Source organism: Megascapheus bottae, unplaced genomic scaffold, assembly GCF_031878675.1.
Source record: "Megascapheus bottae isolate mThoBot1 unplaced genomic scaffold, mThoBot2.hap1 HAP1_SCAFFOLD_197, whole genome shotgun sequence".
Classification (NCBI taxonomy): Eukaryota; Metazoa; Chordata; class Mammalia; order Rodentia; family Geomyidae; genus Megascapheus; species Megascapheus bottae.
In genome coordinates, this window is record NW_028327740.1 from 70,573 (window position 1) to 94,614 (window position 24,042).

The window sequence follows — 24,042 nt, forward strand, 5'->3', positions numbered from 1 at the left end:
CTGGAGACTGTGCTCCAGCAGACTCTGCCTCTGCCATGGTGCAATCTAAGCACCTAACACCCTGAGGAGCTAGGATGAGAGGCAGCTGCCAGTGGCTCCCAAAGCTGACCTTATCTTTGATTTAGAAACTCTTTGTCAATAACAGTTCAGCGTGAAGTAACAGGATATAGTAATTGGATAAAGTTAAGTGGACATACATATGTGAGAAATTTACAATTTAGAAATAATGTCAGGAATCAAATATGTTTACACTAGTACAAACAGTAAAATACTTATGAATAAATACATCCAAAATGAAAGATACAGAGAAGATTGGCCTGCCCCTGTGCAAGGATGACATGCAAATTCATGAAGCATTCCATGGTTTTTCATATATCTTTGTTTATTTGAAATAGGATAGGGAAGGGGGGAAAACAAGATGATTGGGAGGCGTGGGGGTAGGAAATGGGGACAAAAACATGAGAAGGGGTGCCGGGAGTTTAGCCTAGTGGTAGAGTGCTTGCCTAGCATGCACGAAGACTGGGTTTGATTCCTCGGTACCATATGCATAGAAAAAAGCTGGAAGTGGTGCTGAGGCTCAAGTGGTAGAAATACAGCCCTGAGAAAGTCCAAGGTCCAAGGACAGGGCTCAGACCCTGAGCTCAAGCCCAGGACTGGCAAAAAAATAAGAAAGGGTAGCAATGTTTGTGAAGTAATACACAATCTACCTGGCGAATATAATGTGATCCTTCCATTAATTACAATAAAAATGTATTTTAAAAATATATCCAACATGTTGCCTTGGACAATGAAAATTACACTGCACAGATAGTCTTCAAGTATCCCAGTTTTTGCCTGATCTGCTTGCCTCTTAAGGAATTTTCTTTTAAGGAAGGAATTTATTAGTTTGTAAAATTATATTAGCTGTCAATTTTTCACCCAATATTTCCTAAACATGTTGTGTGAAAAAGGTCATCAAAAATCATAATAAACTGGGCCTGATAGCTCTCACCTGTAATTCTAGCTACTGAGGAGGCTGTGATCTGATGATCATAGTTCAAAGCCAGCCATGCACTAAAGGCCATGAGACTCTTATTTCCAATTAACCATGGGAAATGCATAGGTGGTGCTGTGGCTCAGAGGTAGGGTGATCGCGTTGAGCTGAAGAGCTCAGGGACTGTGACAAGACCCAGAGTCAAGCCCCACAAATGACACACACAAGAAAAAAATCATAATAAGCCTTTAGGAGAGAAGCATAGGATCTTAGATAAGAGGAAAGGAGATGAGAGATTTCTCCCAAGCAGGTGTGGTGGCTTACACTGCAATCCTAGCTATTCAGTAGTTAGCTGAAGAAATTATTAAAGAAAATGCAAGGCCAGTAGTTTGGCCTAGAGGTACAGTCCTTGCTTAATACAAATGAAGACTTGGGTTTAATTCCTCCGTACCATATACATAGAAAGAAAGCCAGAAGTGGTACTGTGGCTCAAGTGGTAGAGTTCTAGCCTTGAGAAAGCCCAAGCACACTGCTCAGGCCCGAAGTTCAATATCCAGGACAGGAAAAAAAACAACTTTTAATTTTAAATTTTTGATTTATTTAATAAATAAATTTCCTAATAGGACAGGAAAGTCATCAGGAGAGCCATGCCATATCACTCTAGGAACAGGCTGAGTGATGGTCAGCAACAGGTAGGAGACAAAAGGGGATGGGGACTGACCCCAACCACTGCTTTGGGATTCCCTTGGCTAAGGCTGCTTCGTGGTTCAGTGTTCATGGTAAGGTCCAGGGTCTTTTGCCTTGCTCCCTGCTCCTCAATGACAGGACCTGAATGTCTTTAGTGCTGAGACTGGCTTTGAACCCTGATTCTTGGCTCTCAGTCTCCTGAGTAGCTAGGATTACAGGCATGAGCCAACAGCACCTGGATCGAGGCTATTTCTACTATTAGCTTCTTATTTATATATTTATTTATTTATTTATTTATTTATTTATTTATTTATTTATTGTGGGTCATGAGGCTTAATCTCACCCTGTGTGTTGTCCCTGAGCTCTTCACCTCAAGGCTACCAACCTAACCTTGAGCCAAGCCCTATTTCTAGTTTTCTAGAGGTTAATTGGAGATAAATGTCTCAGGGTGTCAATGTGTGAGAATAAATGCACTTACTACATAGTGAATGTAACTGTAACCCCTCTATATATTACTCCAACAATAAAAAATATTTTAAAAAATTCTAAAGTCCTTTTGTGTGTAGGGTGGCCTTGTACCTTGATCCTCAGATGTCAGCCTCCCGAATAGCTAGTATTCTAGTTATGACCCACCAAGGTTAGCTCCATCCAACCATCTTGTAATTTCCTTTACTCCCTCTTAATTTTCATTACTACCAGAAGTAAGTTTAACAAAAACATGTCTTAATTGAAAAGCATGTCTTAATTGTGTGGTATAGCTATCTTCAGAGAGATGGAGAAAGGGAAAGTAGTGATGGCAGACAGATATTCATCCTCCTGAGAACTTTACTTTCAACCTCCAGAATAGGGAGAAAGCACATGCAGTTCACATCATCCACACAGGTGTTTTACTATTGCTCAGAAAAATATAATCCTAGCTAATCAGGAGGCTGAGATCTGAGGATTGATCTTCATAGCCACCCTGGGTAGTAAAGACCACTAAAGACCAAGAGACTCTTATCTCTAACTAATCACTAGAAAAAGTGGAAGTGAGGCTGTGGTTCAAGGGGAAGGGTGGTAGCCTTGAGCTGAACAGCTCAGGGACGGTGCCCAGGCCCAGAGTTCAACCACCATGAACCACCAAAAAAAAAAAAAAGATGGGGAGAAGGAAGATGGTGAAGAGACAATAGGGACCCTGCCTAGCTCTCTCTCACAAAAAGAGAGAACCAGGGAGTCCCACGAGCCAACTACCTTAAGAAATCCACAACAACAAACTCAAAAAGCAACGGAGAAGGACTCAAACCGGAAAAGAAATCGAGATAAAGCTTACATCCAACTTTCTCAAAGAATTCGGAACGCGAGGACCCCTCTCCCACCTCTCTCCGCTCCATGAGGAGAAAGCCTCAGAAAGCCGCAAAAAGCAGCGGTGGATGCCGGCTCCACGCCGGAAAAGCGGCGGCGGGTGCCGGTTCCAAGCCAGGAAAAGCGGCAGCAGTGGAGGGCTCCAGGCTGGGAGCCCAACTGCTGCAGAAATCAGCACAGAACCAGGCCAGGGAAGGGCGGAAGCAGCCGAACCCAGACGCAGAACCATAACAGAAAGCAGTGGAACCCAGACGCAGAACACAGGCAGCGGCAGAGAACCGATGGGAGTGAAAGACTCCCCTCCACAGTGGAACACCAGCAGACGGACGCAGAGGGGTGAGTAATACAGAGCGTCCCCAAACACATCGGGAAAGCAGAGCAGGTGCCAAGCAATAGAACTTAACTCAGACCCCTCCACCCCGCCCGAGAAAGACTGGCGGAAGCAGGGGGGCAAGAAATTTAGAATCCTGTCCCTTCCCTCAACAGCCCCCTTCCTTAGGCCATTGACTGGAGATTGACAGGAGGGCTACCTAAGACCCAGGACCCCACCAAGGGAGGAGGAGCTGTCCCAACTCCCATCCGCCCAATGGGCTGAAGCCCCAGTCCTCTGACGGGAGACTGACAAGCTGGTGGATCCTAAGACTCAGCACCCCACCAGGGGAGGCAGAGCTGTCCCAGCTCTCACCTGCCCACCAGGCTCCTCTCCCAGGCCACTGGATCTGGAGAGTGGAGGGCGCTGGGAACCTGCTTTACAACAGCGGGTAGGGGGTACAGGAAAATAGGAGCCAGCATTTGCACCCCCTCAATTCTTGAGTGGGGCATCCTCCAGCTGGGAATCCTGACAAGACAGCACCGAGGGGCCCCCCACACTCACAGACTCTGACAAAGCAGTGGAAACACAGCAGGGATCTGAAGGGCCAGCCACCAGCCAAGGTCCCCTTCTGAGAACCAAAAAGGCGCGGCTCCACCCTTGGAGCCCATGACCTCAGCTGGGCCCCGCCCCTGGGAACAGAGGGGTGTCCTGCTGGTCCTGCTGAGAGCCCCTGAAACTCTCAAACCCCAGTCCCTTCACTTGGGGCTGCCCATGGAAGCAGCAGAGGAAAACGTCTGCCAACCACGCTCAGATGGAAGCTCGCAGATCCATCCCACGGTCCACTGTGAGGCCACTGATTGGGCTAAGAGCTAGTCGTGCAGCAACACATAAGTTTTACTCTAATACTTTCCAAACTTTGTACTCAAATACGCTACCTACTTACCAACTTAGGTCAGTTATCCTTATGCTATACCTTTTCTTCATTACTACAATATTCTTACACTCCTACATTAATCCTCTTGTACCTCCCCTGACCTCTCTCATTCTATTTTTCTATCTCTGGACCTCTGTTCATCTTTCAACCCTTACACTGCATGGATCTACACTTGATGGCTGTTGAGCAATACTGTATATCTAGGTGTTTAAATATTCTCTAGGCTCAGAGGAACGTAAAGACAATAGAGATTGGATTGAGAGGCTTATTGTTTTGGGTATAAATCGCTTATCAGTGGTTGTATTAGACTGGTCTGTAATTGCACAAAAAGAAAGAGTGATAACACCAATCAAAACTTGTGAACATCTAGTGTCTGCCAGCTACAGAGGTCTAGGTTCGTTATATCTGAAAAACTATAATCGTGTTTAGTATTAATCTTGCTCCCATTTTCAAATGGGCAGAACAAGAAACTCAAGAAAAATGTCAAATCAAGAAACAACATCCCCCACCCAATGTAAACAGACAAGGGAACAGTCACTGGCAAACCTAGAGGAGAGTCTTCCAAATGGTATACAAATGAAATTGATATACATCATGAATGAAAAATGTGAAAATATAAATAAAGAGATAAGGGAGGAAGACATAGCTGAACAAGAGGAAACCATAAACAAGGTGATAAGTGAAAAAGAAGAAGCCATAAAGGAGGCCATAATACAGGTTTTTCAAAGAAAGATGGATGAATTCATAGAATCCACAAATAAAAAGGTGACCGAACTCCAGCTAATGTTCAAAGAAAATAAAGCTACTGAGCTAACCACTCAAAAGGAAATCAAGGAGATAAAGAAATGCATACATGATCTAAAACAAGAGATGCAAGGCATCAAAAATGAGCAATTACAAGCAAGGGAGATGAAAAATAAAGTAGATAGCTTTGATAGTAGGTTAGACATTGAGAGGAGAGAATTTCCGGGACTGAAGATAATTTAGTTATTATAGAGAAAGAACAGAAAATGAGTCAATCCAAATCTAGGAAAAATGAGAGAGCGCTTCAGGATGTCCAAGATACATTTAGGAAGCCTAATTTAAGGCTCATTGGTATTGAGCAGGGCCTGGAGAAAGAGGTCAATGGTATTGGAAATATACTTCAGGGAATCATCTCAGAAAATTTCCCAAATATCCAGAAGGGCAGGCCCATCCAGATACAAGAAGCTTTTAGAACACCAAACAGAAATGGCCAGAAAAGAACATCCCCACCGCCACATCGTAATCTGAACTGAATCAATAGAAACCAAAGAAAGGATCCTAAAGGCAGCCAGGGAAAAGGGATCAGTAACCTATAAAGGAAAACCAATCAGAATAACCCCAGATTTCTCAGCAGTGACCATGGAAGCAAGAAGTGACTGGAAGCATATATGTCATGCCCTTAATTCAAGTAACTACCAACCAAGAATACTGTACCCAGCTAAGCTCTCATTCATAACTGAGGGAACAATAAAAACATTCCATTCCAGGGAAAAGCTGCAACAATATGTCTCAACAAAACGAACAGTACAGAGAATTCTGAAAGATGTTCTATACATAGGAAACCAAAATAAATGCAATATAGGGAAAGAAATGGCACCTAAACAGCATACCATCTAAGGACCACAAGAACTGTCAAGACACAGGCCCTAATAAAGCTTTTAAAAATGATAGGAACTAATAAATATCTCTCAATCCTAACTCTCAATATCAATGGAATTAACTCTCGAATTAAACAGCGTAGGCTGTCTAGTTGGATCATAAAGCAAGAGCCATCGTTCTGCTGTCTTCAAGAGACACATCTTACCCAAAAAAAAAAACAACCATCTTTTGAAAGTGAGAGGTTGGAATAAACTCTATGAAGCTAACGGCCCCATAAACAGGCTGGAGTTGCCATCCTCATATCAGATAAAATAGACTTCAAAGTAAAATTAGTAAGAAAAGACAAAGAAGGTTACTACATACTACTAAAGGGATCTTTCCTCCAGGAAGACATAACGATCCTAAATATTTACACACCCAATCCCGGAGCTCCGAACTTCATCAAGCAAACTTTACTTACACTGAAACCATACATAGATCGAAATACAGTGATTGTCGGTGACTTTAACACACAACTCTCACCTATGGACAGGTCAACAAGGCAAAAAATCAAAAGAGAAACCTTAGAACTGAACAAATGTGTAGACCAACTAGATCTAACAGACATCTGCAGAATATTCCACCCAGCAACAACACAATATACGTTTTTCTCAGCAGCACATGGAACATTTTCCAAAATAGATCATATCTTAGGCCATAAACAAACCTGGTAAGATTCAGAAACACTAAAATTGTTCCATGCACACTCTCAGACCACAAAGGCATCAAATTGGAACTGAACACACATCTCCACCAACGAAAACTCTGTAACTCATGGAGAACGAACAACACATTGTTGAATCACCAATGGGTCATCGAAGAGATCAGAACAGAAATCCAACCGTTTATGAAATTGAACAGTAAGGAGCACACAAAATACCAACTCCTTTGGGACACAGCAAAGGCAGTACTCAGAGGAAAATTTATAGCGCTGAGTGCCTACAACAAGTTGGAAAAATTGCAAACCAACAAGATAATGTCTCACCTTAAGCTCCTGGAAAAAGAACAACAAACCAACCCTAATCCCAGTAGAAGAAAGCAAATTATTAAAATCAAAGCAGAATTAAATGATTTGAATCCAAAAAAACTATAGAAAGAATCAACAAAACAAGGAGTTGGTTATTTGAAAGAATTAACAAAATTGACAAGCCCTTAGCAAATCTTACCAAGAAAAGAAGAGAGCATAACGAAATAAACAAAATCACAGATGAAAATGGTAATATCACGACAGAAATTACCAAGATCCAGAATATCATAAGGGAATACTTCTCAAACCCTTACGCCAACAAATTTGAGAATCTAGATGAAATGAATGAATTCCTAGCCAATATTAACATACTCACACTGAACCAAGAAGAACTAAGCCAACTCAACAGGCCTATTTCAAGCTCTGAATTAGAAATGGCAATTAGAGAACTTCCGTCTAAGAAAAGCCCAGGGCCAGATGGATTCACGGCTGAATTCTATAAGGTCTTCAAAGCAGAGCTCACACCAATACTCCTCAAACTCTTCAACGAAATTGAAATGAAGGTTCCTAATCAAACTCATTCTATAAAGCCAGAATAACCCCCATCCCCAAACCAGACAGAGATTCATCAAAGAAAGAGAAGTATAGACCTATTTCTTTGATGAACATCGATGCAATACTTCTCAATAAAATACTGGTCAACCGTCTACAACAACTCATCAAAAAAATTAAACACTATGATCAAACTGGATTCATCACAGGGAGGGAAAGCTGGTTCAACATTCGCAAATCAATTAATATAATTCAACACATCAACAGGAGCAAGGACAAAAATCACATGATTGTCTCAATAGATGCGGAAAAGGCATTTGACAAGATCCAACATCCCTTTATGTTAAAAGCTCTGGAGAAACTAGGAATCCATGGAACATTCCTCAATGTAATAAAGGCTTTGTATGAGAAACCCACTGCTAATATTACACTTAATGGTGAAAATCTAAAGCCATTCCCTCTAAAATCAGGAATGAGACAAGAATGCCCACTCTCTCCTCTACTCTTTAATATAGTACTAGAATTCCTAGCTAGTGCAATAAGGCAAGAAGCAAGCATAAAGGGGATCCAAGTAGGGAAAGAGGAAATAAAACTATCCCTCTTTGCAGATGACATGATTCTGTATTTAAAGAATCCTATAGACTCTACTCCCAAGCTCCTTGAGCTGATTGAAAACTTTGGAAGAGTAGCAGGCTATAAAATCATCCCTCAAAACTCAACTGCCTTTCTTTACGCCAACAGTGAGAGGAACGAGGCAATAATCAGGAAAGAATCTCCTTTCACAATAGCCTCAAAGAAAATAAAGTACCTAGGAATTAGCTTGACTAAGAATGTAAAGGACCTTTTTGACGAAAACTTTAAAACCCTAAAAAAGGAAATTAAAGCAGAACTAAGGAAATGGAAAAACCTCCCATGCTCCTGGATTGGAAGAATCAACATTGTGAAAATGACAATCTTGCCAAGGGCTATCTACAAATTCAACGCAATACCCATCAATATCCCAATGGCAGTTTTTAAAGAAATAGAAGAGGCAATTCAAAACTTCTTATGGAATAATAAAAGACCCCGTATAGCATAAACACTTATTATCAGAAAGAACAGCATAGGAGGAATTTCAATTCCATACTTTAGACACTATTACAGAGCTATAATTCTGAAATCAGCTTGGTACTGCACAAGAACAGGCCTGAAGACCAATGGAATAGAACTGAGGACCCAGATACTAAACCACAGATTATGGCCACCTAATTTTTGACAAGGGAGCCAAAAAAATAGAATGGAAGAAAGACAGCCACTTCAACAAGTTGTGCTGGCAGAACTGGTTAAACACCTGCAGAAAACTAAAGCTGGATCCTTCTTTGTCACCTTGCACTAGAATTAACTCCAAATGGATCAAAGACCTGGAGGTAAAAGCTGACACACTGAAAACTTTACAGGAAGGAAGAGGAGATACACTAGGCCTCCTTGGCACAGGTCGAAACTCTCTTAATAAGGACCAAGAGTCACAACAAATCAGAGAAAGGCTGGATAAGTGGGACTGCATTAAACTGCAGAGCTTTTGTATGGCAAAGGACATAGCTAGTAAACTAATCAGGAAGCCTACAGAGTGGGAGAAAATCTTCACCAACCAAACAACGGACAAAGGCCTCATATCTACAATATATCAACAGCTCAAAAATTGAATCACTCCAAAACTAATCTCCAAAGTAACAACCATCCCATTAAAAATGGGCCAAAGACTCAAAGAGAGTCTTCTCTGAAGAAGAAACAAAAATGGCCTATAGACAAATAAAGAAATGCTCAACATCTCTGGTCATAAAAGAAATGCAAATCAAAACAACTCTAAGATTCCACCTCACTCCAGTTAGAATGGCCAGGATGAGGAAAACTAATAACAACAGGTGCTGGAGGGGATGTGGCCAGGAGGGATCACTACTACACTGTTGGTGGGAGTGCAAACTCGTTCAACCACTATGGAAAGCAGTGTGGCAGTGACTCAAAAGGCTAAACATAGAACTCCACTATGACCCAGCAATTCCACTACTTGGCATTTACCCAACCATCCAGAAACAAGGGCATACTAAATCCACTAGCACAATAATGTTCATTGCAGCACTATTCACCATAGCAAAGATATGGAACCAACCTAGATGTCCCTCAGTTGATGAGTGGATCAACAAGTTGTGGTATATGTACACAATGGAATTCTATGCCGCTGTCAGAAAGAATGACATCGCCCCCATTTGTTAGGAAATGGAAAGACTTAGAAAAAATCATATTAAGTGAAGTAAGCCAGACTCAAAGAAACTTAGGCTCAACGTTTTCCCTCATTTGTCATAATCATTAGAAACCTTGGTCTCTACTAGCAGAGATCTGCAATAGAGCAAAATCTTGATACATAAGGCCATATAGTATGAAGCTAATTAAAATGACCTCCAGGATATTGAAACAAAAGCCATATAACGAATGATTGTTGTCCTTAATATACTATGTTGTCTCTCATCTCCTTTGCTGTCCCTTGGTTATCTCATATTTTTATAGTATCTCAATTTGTTATCTGATATATTGTATTTATTTGTATTTGTTTATTTGAAATTTGATAGGGAAGGGGAGAAAACCAAGACAGGTGTGGGGGTGTGGGGGGGAGGGTAATGGGTACCAAGACATGTGAAAGGGTATCAATGTATGTGAATTAATGCACCTTCTATCTGGCAAATATCATGCAACCCTTTTACTATTTGCAATAAAAAAAGAGAAAAAAAGGTGTTAAGAGAGATTTGTCTTCTGTGCAAATTTTATAATAAGCATGGAATTGCATCTTCCATTCCAAAATTTAACTCTATATAGTATGTCATTTCTATAATGCATGGACATACAGTGGAAGACGTTGGAGTAGTAGTAGAAAAATGGATGCTTTCCGTGTTCTTGGCGGCTTAGAAGTCATTGAACATTTGTTCTGTTTGCTACTTTTCTTCTAGCGAATCTGTTCTCTGATAAATACTGAGCTGTGCCTTCCAGTTGAAAGATTTTACTCAATTGTTAGATTAATGAGATTTCTCTCTCCTGTGTGTTTTATATATACAGAGCCATGAATTCTTAGTAAAGGACATTCCACAGTTGTTGCATTCAAACAATTTCTCTTCTGTGTGTTTTATTTTGCCAACTGACGTCTGTCTTCTTGAAAACATTCCACAGGTGCTGGTGGCTCAAACTTGGAATCCTAGCTACTCAGGAGGCTGAGATCTGAGGATCGAGATTCAAAGCCAGCCCTGGCAAAAAAGTCCAAGAGACACTTATATCCAATTAACTACCAGAAATTAACTACTGTTACATCCAATTACCTAGCCGAAAATTAAAGTAAAAAACAAAAACAAAAAGAAACAACTTTCCATAGTTGATTCATTCATTGGATTTCTGTCATGTGGAACCCTGAGCTGGGCCTTCTGAATGAAAGACTACACATTTGCTACATTCATAAGCCTTCCCTCTGTGTGGGTACCCTGATGCAAACCGAGTTTTCTTCTAGGAAGACTTCACATATTTTATTAGTCTTAAGGTTTCTCATCAGTGAGACTTCTTTTATGGTTGTTTAGGTGTCATATCTATGTGAAGGACTTTGCACATTTGTTCTTCATATGGTTTCTCTTTTATATGTCATCTCTGATGATTAGTAAGGCCTTCCTCTAGATGAAAGAGTTTTCACATTCATAACATTCATAAAGGTTTTCTGTTTGTCTCTTCTGATGGTCGGCAAGGTCTGCCTTCTTGGTGAAAGCTTTTCTACATTAATTACGTAAGTTTTCTCTTCTGTGTGTATTCTGAGTATTGGTACGTTTTGCCTTCCGAGTGAAAAACACTTTATGTTCATTAAAATTCATAAAGTTTCTGTCTTGTGTGTGTTGTGATGATTATTAAGGATTGTTTTCCAGGTGAAAGATTTTCCTCATCTGTTACATTGAGAACGTTTCTCTTCTGTGTGTGTTCTCTGATGCAAAGGGAGCTATAACTTCTTTCTGAAAGACTTTCCACACCTGTTACATTGATAAGGTTTCTCTCCAGTGTGTGTTTTCTGATGGGCATTAAGTGCTGACTTGTGGGAGAAAAATTTTACACACCTCTTGCATGTTATAGGTTTCTCTCCTGAGTGTGTTCTCTGATGCAAAATGAGGTATGACTTCATTCTGAAAGACTTTTGACATTTCTTACATTGATATGGTTTCTCTCATGTGTGTGTTCTCCGATGGAAAGTATGGTCTATTTTCCTGGTGAAAGACTTTCCACACCTATTACATATATATGATTTCTCTCCTGTGTGTATTCTGTGATGGGTAGTAAGGTATGCCTTCACGGAGAAAGAATTTCCACATACTTTACATCCCTAAGTTTTCTCTCCTGTGTGTGTTCTATGATGATTATTAAGTTCTACCTTCTGGGTGAAAGACTTTCCACATTTGTTGCATTCATATTGCTTCTTTTTTGTATGAATTCCCCAGTGTCTCCTAAGAGCTGATTTCTGAGTTGAGTGTATGTTTTTCCACATCTATTACATTCAGTTGTTTTCTTCTCTCTCTGAACTACTGCGTGGGTATTGTGAGTAGACTTATCATAGTTGTCTCTATGCTGGTTATGGTCATTGTCAGAGTATCCCACAAAAACCCAATGCTGGTTAAAAAAATATGCTCTCTGAGTTTAAAACCTTCTCTTCACCATATTCAAAATACTTCAGCTCATCAGAACACTCAAATTTTGGTCTAAAATGCTCTGAATATCTGAAGGATTCTTCAACTACAGGAGACACACCTGGCCTAGATTCAGCACATATGTCATCAAGCTCACTGTAAAGGAGCGTGTTCTGACACTCACTGAATTCTTCAGTCTTCATCACTAATCCAGAATATTGCTACTCAGCTCTGCCTTATGGTTTGAATTCAAATCATATATTCTCACTAATCTCCCTCTTTCATCCACTGTATAACTATTGGTGACTTCTACTTCACATAGACATCCAACTGAATTTTCCTGGCAGGCTGTAATTATGTCCTCCATTTCTTGGATATTTAAAATGAATTACAATGAAAAAAAGAGAGAAACATAAATAAGATTCCAATTTTCTTTAATATAAAGACATTTGCTTTCTATAGATTTATTTTTCCATCATTTACTTACTTATTAATTTATTTATGTGTGTTCTGGAGGTTGAACTTGGCCTGGGTGTTGTCCCTGAGCTTTTCAGTTCAAGGCTACCACCCTACCCTTGAGCCAAGCCCCACTGCTCATTTTCTCCAGGTTAATTGGAAATAAGAGTCTCAGGTCCTTTTGTGCCTGGGCTGGCTTTGAAACTTGATCCTCAGACCTCAGCCTCATGAGTAGGATTATAGGTGTGAGACATCCCCTCTGGCTTTTTTTTTGGTTGTGGAGCTTGAAGTGTAGGTCTGGGCTCTGTCCCTGGGCTTTTTAGCTCAAGGCTACCACCATACCCACAGAGACACAGGCCACGTCCTGTTTTATAGTGGTTAACTGGGAGATAAGAGTGCTTAGGCTGGCTTTGAACTATGATCCTCAGACATCAGAATCTGGAGTAGCGAGAATTCCAAGTGTGAGCCACCATGCCAGGTCAAGGTAGACATTTTCTCCCTCCCTAACTTTTAGGACTTTAAAACATCACAAATAATTGTACTTTGTATTTGTAGAGCTTTAAACTGAGTACCATCTACATAGAGTATCGTTATGGTTGTGTTTTTCAAATACTGTTTTTATTTACCATGGGGGAATAAGCTGTTTCTTTTATTTTCTTGAAATATGTATATATTGCTGCTTTCATTCTCAGCCATTAAGTGAAGAACAGAAATATTTTCTAGATTCAGCTACAACTGGAGTATTTTATCTATCCCCTTGCCTTTTATTTGTAAATGGTAAAGGTTCCTGAGAGTAAAGATTTATACATGAATCTTTTGATTACTAGCTTCTCACTATCAATTTCTTCATGTATCTGTGGGAATTTTAAAGTTAATTTCTATCAATCTTAGACAAAGTCTAAGTACAAATCCCTTTTCTGACAATTCTGACCAGAAGAAACATGAAAGTTCAAGGAGACTCCAGTTCAGGACTTGTCCATCATCCACTGTAGTCTAAAATCTTTGAATCTGAATCACAGTGTCTGCCCATCACTGAGAAGACACTTTTTTAATCAACACTGGCATATTCCATTTTATACTTTACCTGTGTTATCCTAGTTATAAAGAAAATGAAATCTTATTTTCTGTATCTCTATTTTTTTTGGTTGAGAATGATTTCCACAAAGGTAAAGAGTATTTCTAACTCTAACTCTACTGCCACACAAAATTCAGTATGCCTCCATATGAATTCTTGATTCATAAATCTTTGAGAAAAAGGATCATCTAGTTCTCTGCCACATGTAGAACTTAGGGGAACTAGGAATATTATTGCTTCATACTGCTCAAGATATATTTATCTACTGTGCTCTGGCTCTACCATCACTATACAAAATGCAATATCTCCCCCTGTAAAATTCTTTTCTGAGACTTCTCATATCCATGGTTCTGCACCCTGCTCCAGCTTTACAATCAATATAGATTTAGGAAAAGAATGCCCTGTTGATAAGGAAAACTGGAGAGTTATTGCTCATGGTGTGTCATCTGTGTTGTAAGGTTTCAACACATCCTGTTCACAAGGTTGCTCCTAAATGTTTCTCATTTCTCACTGGCTCCATGATTGACTTTTCCCTAACTTTACATTTTTCCCCATTGTGTGGCTGGAACTCAGCTTTTACTCCAGGCTAGCATTCTACCAGTATGAGTCCATGTTCCAATTCCAGTTCTTGAAGGGCCTAATTGTAGTTAGATTTCAGCCTCCTGAGTAGGTAGGATTACAAGGATAAATCAATGCACCAGTGCCAGGTTTGGATTATGAATACACATTTGAAGTATTGATTCCCAGATCATACTTCCAATAGTCATATGCATTCTACTCTAGATTATATATCCAATTACACTAATTACCTCAGATTTGTAAAGATAGTCTCTTATTAGGAAACATAGTTCAGATTTTTGTCAGACTACTGCTTTGGCTGCTTAAATAATGAGAATAAATCAGTAGAAAATGGGAAGGGGCACTGTGGCTCAAAGGTAGGGTGATAGCCTTGTGCTGTAGAGCTCAGGGACGGTGACCAGGCCCAGGGATAGGGCGGTAGCCTCGAGTTGAAGATATTAGGGACAGTGCCCAGGCCCAGAGTTCAAGCCACTTAACCCACAAAAAAAGAATTACATAATCAAGTTGAAGTTTTTTCTTAGAAGAAAACAATACTTGGGTGGGAGTTTGGCCTAGTGGTAGAGTGCTTACTTAGCATGCACAAACACCTGGGTTTGATTCCTTGATACACATTTGAGTGGGACACGTTTCTGCAGTTCAGGTGGTAGAGTGCTAGCCTTGATTAAAAGCCCAAGGACAATGCTCAGGCCCTAAGGTCAAGCCCCAAAACTGGAAAAAAGTAAAATACAACAAGAAGAACACTACTGCTAGGTGCCCGTGGCATATACCTGTAATCCCAGTTACTCAGGAGGCTGAGATCAAAGGATTGCGGTTCAAAGCCAGTGCAAAGCCAGTGCAGACACGAAAGTCTGAGACTCCAGTTAAACACAAGAAAACAAAAACTGATGATATGGCTCAAAGTGGCATAGAACTAGCTTTCAGCTGAAGAGCTCAGGAACTGTTCCCAGTTCTAGAGCTCATACCAAATGACCAACAACAACAGCAACAAAAGAGAGAGAGAGAGAGAGAGAGAGAGAGAGAGAGAGAGAGAGAGAGAGAAAGAGAGAGAGAGAGAGAGAAGCAAAAAAAAGAAATGACACTTCCCACTGATAGAAATAGTTCATCTAAATAGAACTAATAGAACTAACTTCACCTATACACTAAAACAGATCAGTTGATCTTTCAAGATCAGGTGATTTTTGCTCACCCAAGGAAACCGGGTTGCTGTAGTTCCCCAGCTTTACATCTCTATACAGGGTCCTTGAGCAATGGTTAGGTCCTGCCACTCCTCACAACTGAAGTCCACAGCCCCATCACCAAATGACACCATCTCCTGCAATGACACATTTCCTTCAAGAAATTAGATTTGAATCATGAGCACATCAGTTCTAGAATTTTATTCTTCTGCATGTATGTTTTTGTCTTACATAAAATATTTACAGCTTCCTGTGTTATCCATAGAGTGGGAGAAAGAAAACTCAAAATACACATTTTCCCCAATATTATGGAGATAATTACAACTACAAAGTTTCCCTAGAAACTGAAGAACATTAAAACACTTCTTTCCTAAACCCAAGGTTCAGATCCTTATAGCCAGCCTGACCTTTCTCCCCCCTATATCTTGTGTGTGTTTCTTTCTTGAAATCTCTTTCCTCAAGGGGTCTGGATGCCAGGACTGTATCCTCAGCTCTGCTGTTGATTTGCTGCGTATGTTCATCATCAACCATCTCTGTCTCTAGACGTTAATTTCTCTATCTCTAGACTATGATTAATGGAGAGAAGAGCAATTAGTGCCCAAGCTGGCTTTGATCCTTGATCCTCAGATCTTAGCCTCCTGAGTAGCAAGGACTATGGGTGCAAGTGTTCTTTCCCAACCCCAATTCATATTTTTTTGCCAGTCCTGGGCCTTGAATTTCAGGCCTGAGCACTGTCCTTGGACTTTCTCAATGTCAAGAGCTCTATCACTTGAGCCTCAGCACGATTTCCAGCTTTTTTTCTATGTAAGTGGTACCAGGGAATTGAACCTAGGTCTTCGTGCATGCTAGGCAAATACTCTTCCACTAAGCCAGACTCCTGGCCCCCTAGCTCATAGTTTTGATTGGCTTTTTTGGCATACAGTTGGAACCATGCGAGCCACATGTTCTGTTTTAGGTTCTCTGTTGTTTTATTTTTCATGTTAGAGATGAGTCATAGACTGGGATGGGGATGTGGCTTAGTGATAGAGTGCTTGCCTAGCATACATGAAGCCCTGTGTTCACTTTCCCAGTACCACATAAACAAAAAAAGCTGGAAGTGACACTGTGACCGAAGAGCCAGACCCTGAGTTCAAGACCCAGGAATGGTTCATCCCTGTAATCCTAGCTACCTAGGTAGCTAAGAGCTGAGGATCACTGTTCACAGCCAGCCTGAACAGGAAAGTCTATGAGATTGCTGTGTCTAATTAGCTACCAAAAATCCAGAAGTGGAGCTGTGGCTCAAGTGGTAAAGCACTAGCCTTGAGTAAAGTACCTAGGTTCAAGTCACTGAGTCAGCAGCCCTGGGTTCAAGTCCTACTGTCCACCCCAAGCACAAAAATTTAAAAAAAAAGAAAAAGAGACCAAGTGACTTCTTATCTATGGGCCTACAACACCTGTGAGTATATTAACACTTGTGAGTGTTTTTACGTACATGCCTGCCTTATTTTCCAGAACATGGTAGACTTATGCTTTTCTGTTCTTTCCCAGGTTCAGCACAGTAATGTGATTACAACACCATAGCTGAATATGCTATGGGTCAATGTGAAAGTCACTGTGTTCCTTTCCCTTTGCTACAGTGATCTTGGAAGAGTGTCAGATTGGAGAGTCCACCTGGTGGCCTCTGTTGCTCACAGGAAGAACAGAATCGCCTACTAACTCACTTTGAACACATGTTATGAGTAGAAATAAGATGATGCTGTTTGTTGCTGCAGTATTCCTTGGCTGGTACTGACTCATCCTGGCAGAACCCTTCCCTGATGGCACTTTAGGGGTCTCAGAGTCTGTCAGCACAGACTAGGTACTGAAAATCTCACCAGCTGTCCTTCACTAAAACCTTACTACAAGCACCCAGACTATGAGTCAGTGGATCATGCCTGTGACCTTAGGTAGTTAGTAGGTTAGCAGTTTGAGGATTAGGGATCAATGACATTCCAAGGTAGGATAATTGTTCAGACTCCTATCTCCTAAAGCTAGATGCTAGCCAGATCAGTGTTTCACGCCTGTATCTATTCAGGAGGCTGAGCAATCTGGGGCATAAAAGCAGCTGATAAGAGTTCTTATCTCCAACTAACCTCCAGAAAAGAGAAGCACTCTTGGCTCAAATGTAGGGCAGTAGCCTGCAGCTGAAGTGATCAGGGACAATGCCCAGGCCCAGGAGTCGGGCAGTAGCATTAAACTGAAGAGCCTAGGCACAACACCTTGCATGAGTTCAAACCCCATAACCCATAAAAAAGATGCAGATCTGATCTGTGGCTCATGTGGTAGACTGCCAGCCTTGAACAAAAAAGCTCAGTGACCGTACTCAGGCTCTAAGTTCAAATTCTAGCACTGAGGCAAACACACACACTAGTGGCCTAGGACCTGATTCCTTTCCTCTGTCCATGTAACATGCAACACATGATGCCCAACAGACAAACAGGCTAGAGGGATTCTGGGTGTGTTTCTGTATGTCTGTGTCTGTCTTATGTGTTGTTGATATGGTAGGGCTTGAACTCATAGTCTGGGTACTGTCCTTAAGCTTTCATTCTCAAGGTTGGTACACTCTACAATTTCTGGCTCCTTAGTGGTTTATTAGAGTCTCCCTGATCTTTCTGTCCAGGATGGCTTTGAACTCCAGTCCTTAAATCTCAGGTTTTTCTGTAGCTAAGATTATAATCATTGGTACTAAGGCATAGATTCTCAACCCTTGTAGGTAAATCTTTTTTATGTGAAACTTAGTTTACTCAGTGTGAATTGGTTTTAATTACCCTAGGGCAGATGAGGCATGTATTCCTTCTTCACAGTGCCTGACTTGTGCTTCATTACAGCACCAGCTACCCCTGCCTGTGATAGAAGATTTTGGGGTTTTTTTGGCCAGTCCTGGGGCTTGAACTCAGAGCCTGACCACTGTTCTTAGGCTTTTGCAAGGCTAGAGCTCTAGCCCTTGAGCCACTAAACCATTTCTGGCATTTTCTGGTACTGAGGAATTGAGCCCAGGTCTTCTGCATGCTAGGCAAGCACTCTATCACTAGGACAAACTCCCAGCCTGATTAAAGTTTTTGAAAAGAAAACTAGGCCAGGGCTAGGCATTTGGCCTAGTAGTACAGTGTTTGTTTAACATTCAGGAACACCTGGGTGTGATTCCTTGGTACTATATACATAGAAAAAACCTGGAAGTGGTGGTAAGATTCAAGTGGTAGAGCTTTACTCATGAAAAAGTCCAAGGACAGTGCTCATGCAATGAGCTAAGCACAGAACTGTCAAAAACAAAACAAAGAAACTAGGCCAGGTGTTGGTGGCTCACATATGTTGTCCTTGCCACTCAGGAGGCTGACTGACATCTGAGGATTGGGGTTTAAAACCAGCCTTGACAGTAGGACTGTGACATTTCTATCTCTAATTAACTTCAAAAACATTGGAAGTGAAGCTATGACTCAAGTAGTAGAATTCCAGATTCCAATCTTGAACAAAATAGCCCAGGAATAGCATCCAGGCCCTGATTTCATGCCCTAGCGCTAGCACAAAAGGAACAAAAGAGCCAGGCTCTTAAAAGTATTAATCTCAGCTGGATGCCGTGGCTCACGCCTGTAATCCTTGCTACTCTGGAGGTTGAGATCTAAAGATCAGGGTTCAAAGGCATCCCAGGCACCAAAGAACCTGAGACTTTTTAATCTCCAGTTAACCTCTAGAAAATGGAATGTGTGGCTTGACACAAGGGTAGAGCAGTCACCTGGAGCTGCAGTGCTCAGTGCCTAGGCCAAGTTCAAGGCCCATGACGCACACAAAAAAAATAAAAGACAAAGAAATACAAGGAGGAGCCAGTGAGGGAATGATTGAGGAAGGAAGGGAAAAAAAGAGAGGATGGAAAGGAAGCAAGTGGGTGGGAGAATGATCTGGATTTCAGTGGCTCACACCTCTAATTCTATTCAGAAATCCAGAGGTTAAGCTGTGTAGCTCAAAGTGGTAGCAAGCTAGCCTTGATCAAGAAAGCTCATGGACAGGGCCCAGACCCTATGTTCAAGTCCATGACTGACATAAAGAGAGGGAGGAGTGGGAAGGAAAGAACTGGTTCTTTCCAAGAGTTGAGTAAAGTAGAAGGTGCTAGGTATATGGGAATCTTCTGAGGGCAAGGAGGGAAAGTGAGTACTTTAACTCAGTCCTTGGCTGGTGCAGAAGGTGAGATTCCACCTACAGAGCCCCTACTCTGCCTTAGTTCTCATCTACTTAATTATCCATAGGCCCTGGGAAGGAGGTGCTGGGCTCTGCTCCATTTGTAAAGTCTAGGAAACTGAGGCCATCAAAGACCTCTCCTGGCCAGAAGAGGCAGAGATGGGTGTCCATTTCCTGGAATTGGAGCCTTTCCATATCCTTCCTAAAACCTTCCAGTCTGATCTTTCTCCCATGCCATCTTCTGGTGGTCTTCCTTACACCGTTAGTATAATCAATAAGTTCAGTGAAAATCCAGATATAATATTTATATAAAATAATAATTGAGGCTGGGGGTTTGGCCTAGTGGTAGAGTGCTTGCCTAGCATGCCTGAAGACCCAGGATCGATTCTTTGGTCCCACATACATAGAAAAAAGCCAGAAGTGGTTCTGTGGCTCAAATGGTAGAGCTTGAGAAAACCCAAGGACAGTCCTCATGCCCTGAGCCCAAACTCAGGACTGGCAAAAATAATAATAATAATAATAGTAATAATAGTAATAATTGAGCTTATGTGAGCAATGAACAAGTTAAAAATAATGTATGGAGTCAATTCTATGTATACTAGAATAAGAAATAAAACATTGAGAAATAAATGTATAAATAATGTAACATTGCACAATGCAAACTAGATTGGACAGTTAGGCTTGGAAGCACCCCATTTTTACCTGATCTTATCTCCTTGCTACTGAGGAATTTCCTTTTCCAAAAAGGCATTTTCCTATTTTCCTTCATATTATTTTAGGTGCTCTCAACTTGAAGTCTATACATCCAAATATGCCCTACAATCTCCATTTTCATGAGGAATAGCTTAATTCCACTAAATAGGCAGAACCCATACCCTGGATGACTGAATAGCAGGCATAAAAATTTCCTACTGCGCTTCAAATCATGTTGTATGTAACATCACAATAAACCTTTAAGAGCAAAGCAGGGCATCTCATGTATAATGAAGGAAGACAAAGGATTTCTTCCACAGGCTAATGGGTAAGGTATGGGAAGACAAGTTTGAAGTCCTCTTGAAGAGCAATGGAGTTGACAGCAGTGATTTACCATGCTCTATGAAACCCCTGCATGGAAACTTTTCACTAGTTAGCTGAAGAAATTATTAACAGTCTGTAAGCTGTGCTCACGGTCAGTGCCCAAGCTGTGAGTTCAAGCCACAGCACCAATAGCACAAAACAATACAACAAGAAAACACAACAACACAAAACAACAACAACAAAAAACCCTTAGAGGAAAGGCAGAATTCAAAAACTAGTAACCAAAAAGTCCTTAACATTTTATATATGGAATTTGGGAGTGTCTAAGAAATTCATTGTTAGATTTTGAGAAATCTAAATTGACACAAAGATTGTCCCTTATATCTACTTAACAATCCTGTGATTTTATTTCAGTGTATACATTAAGTGTACATGAGAGCAGTGGAAAAAAACCAGGAATTTAGTTGCTGCAAATACTTTTTTTTTCTATCACCCTTTGGTCATGGGGCTTGAACTGTGGGCCTGGATGCTGTCCTTGAGCTTTTCAATTCCAGGCTTGTGCCCCACCACTTTGAGCCACAGTATCACTTTTGGTTTTTTTAGTGGTTAAAAAGAGATGAGTCTCCTGGATTTCCATGCTCAGACTGGCATTAGACCGTGATCCTTATATCTCAGTTTCCCTCATGAGTAACTAGAATTATAGATGTGAGCCATCACACCTGCCATGCAAAATACGTGGGGGGTGTGTGGAGGGAGGGTTCTGAGTCTTGAATTCAGCCTAGAAACAGTCCCCGAGCTCTTCAGCTCAAGGCTTCTGTCATACCCTTGAGTCAAGCCATATTTCCTGTTTTCCAGAGATTAATTGGAGATAAGAGTCTCAGGTCCTTTTGTGCCCAGGCTGGCTTTGAGCCTTGATCCTCAGATCTCAGCCTTCTGAGTAGCTAGGATTTAAAATACCTAAAGTGAGAGAGTGGAGAAGTTCAAAAAATAAATAAATAAAAACAACGCAGACTTATAACCTCAATTACATTATTAGAACTAAAAATTAAAAAAGCAACTCATCTAATGCTCCCCAAGCATTTCATTTTCAAGATGGTCTCGCAGTGTTTCAGGAGACAAACCGTGACTTTTTAAGAAGAAACTCAACTTAGCTCCTGCAACTAGGAGAGAAAAGTCCCCAGGCACCCACACATTCCTGGACCTAGGATATGGCACTGGACTGGTTGAACTTCTGTAACAATCCTACGTCACAGCATATCCTGGGAATTGTAGTCTCCTTTGGAGTGCAAATCCTCTAAAAGTGCTGGGTTTTTATTTTGGGGGGAGGGGTTTGTTTTCTCTATTTGCAGGACCTGGTTTCTCTCATTTTTCCTTGATGCTGGAAATGCTCTGAAGTACAGTTTTGCCTTCTGTAGGTCAGAGCCACAGGCCAAGTGCCCAGGATGTCTTCAGTGGACCTTGAGGGCCGTGACTTGAAGGGATCAGGCTACAGAACCAATGTCTGGGCTCAAGACCAGCGTTTACCTTCCTTGTGATCCTCCAGTCTGAGGTGGAGGATTTGTATAGGATTCATGAGTTTGTGCTGCTATTAGCCTTACCCTAAGTGTCTTCAGATGGCAGAAACTTGCTCCTGAAGCTCCTGTAGCATGTTGGGTGGTTCTCAGTCTCCATGACTGAGTGATTCTGCTGTTAACCCATGTGACCTTCTTATTCACTTTTCCTAGCGGTACGATAAGCAATTTAAAAACTGTAACAAAATTGTGAAGTGTGTGTGCGTACCTCGAGTCTTATTATAATTACTTTTTGGGGGGCAGATTTGTTTCTCCTAGAAGAGTTTCTGCTCTGCTACTGCCATGTTATCCTTCTTAGCACTGCTGACTCGCATTCACCCGTGTTAATACACAACCTTGTGTCTAGAGACAGTTCTACATTGGAAAATTGGAGGAGTGTGTGCTGGTCGTATGTTTTTAGGAAGGGAGCCAGGCAATATTTGAAGGAGGTTACACTATAATAGGAGTCTCCCTCCTAAGGACAAACTTGACCAGATCTGACAAGCCCCACACAGCAGAGGCAGAAAACCACAGGAAGAGGAAGATGTTTTTAACTTTCCTTGCCTTAAGCAATAATTGGTTCTCCCACGTGGTACTCTCCTCCAACACTCTCAATCATCTGGTGATGTTTGAAGTTTTATAACAACTTTTAGGAAATAAATTGAGCTGGCCTGAGGAATACTCCAGAGCCTAATTATTAGCCACGCATGAAGTCATAGTTTTGAGTGCAGGGACCTTTTCCACTTTATTCTTCTGTTCTTCATAAATTACAGTTTCTCCATTAGAATTATGAGCTGTTTTACATCACTTCAAATGAGACTGACTAAACTTGGATTCTAAAACAATTGATAAAATATAATTTATGGTCAAAATGATAGCCTAGTGGCTATTCATGAAGACCTGAGTTTGATTCCTTGGTACCACATACACAAAAAAAGCCAGAATTGTTGCTGTGGCTCAAGTGGTAGAATGGTAGCCTTGAGGAATGCCCAAGGTGCTCAGGCCCTGAATCCAAGCCCCAAGACTGGCAATAATAATAATAGTAATAAATATATAATTTAAATACAATAGAATGCCCTTTTTTGTGTGTTACTCCTTGTCCTTGAGGTCATGTTCTGTTCTGGGTACTGACTATTTTTGTTCAAGACTAATGTAGTACCACTTAAGCCACATCTCCTCTTCTAGCTATTTGTGATTATTTATTGCAAATTAAGTCTCTCAGACTTTCCTGTTCCAGCTGACTTTGATCCTCAGATCTCAGACATCTGAGTAGGTAAGATTAAAACCAGGAGCCACCAAAGCCCACTTACAATACTGACTTTTTTTTGCCAGTCGGGGCTTGAACTCAAGGCCTGAGCACTGTCCTTGGACTTTCTCAAGGCTAAAGCTATACCATTTGAGCCACAGCACCACTTCTGGCTTTTTCTATCTGTATGTTACTGAGGAATGAAACCCGGGTCTTCATACCTGCCAAGCAAGCACTCTACCACTAAGCCAAACTCCTGGACCACAATATTGACTTCTAAATAGAGATTTTATTTCTAATAACACACCCTGAAATAATCCAGGTGCAGTAGTTCACGCCTGTAATCGTAACTACTGAGGAGGCTGAGAAATCTGAGGATCTTGGTTCAAAGCCAGCCCAGGTACTAAAGTGTTGGGGACTGACTGTGGGGTCAGTGACCTTGGACCCGCACAATTGAGTACACAAGGAAGTAAGCTCTTATCATGATTTTGGGCTGTGTCAATAGCTTCTCATTTAACCTGTTTGGGACTTGATAGCTTCTCATTCAACCTATTTCAGACTTGATACTGTTTGTACGAATGTAGCCCCTGGCAGTTCCCTAGTTTAAAGATGTGTATTTAAGATTGTGAACTGGAAATAAACTGGGCT

At 41.1% G+C, this 24,042-nt stretch overlaps 1 pseudogene; it reads left to right on the forward strand.

Moving 5' to 3' along the window:
• The first annotated feature begins 268 nt into the window (after positions 1–268).
• Positions 269–368, forward strand: LOC150039248 (U6 spliceosomal RNA; annotated as a pseudogene).
• Positions 369–24,042: the final 23,674 nt, after the last annotated feature.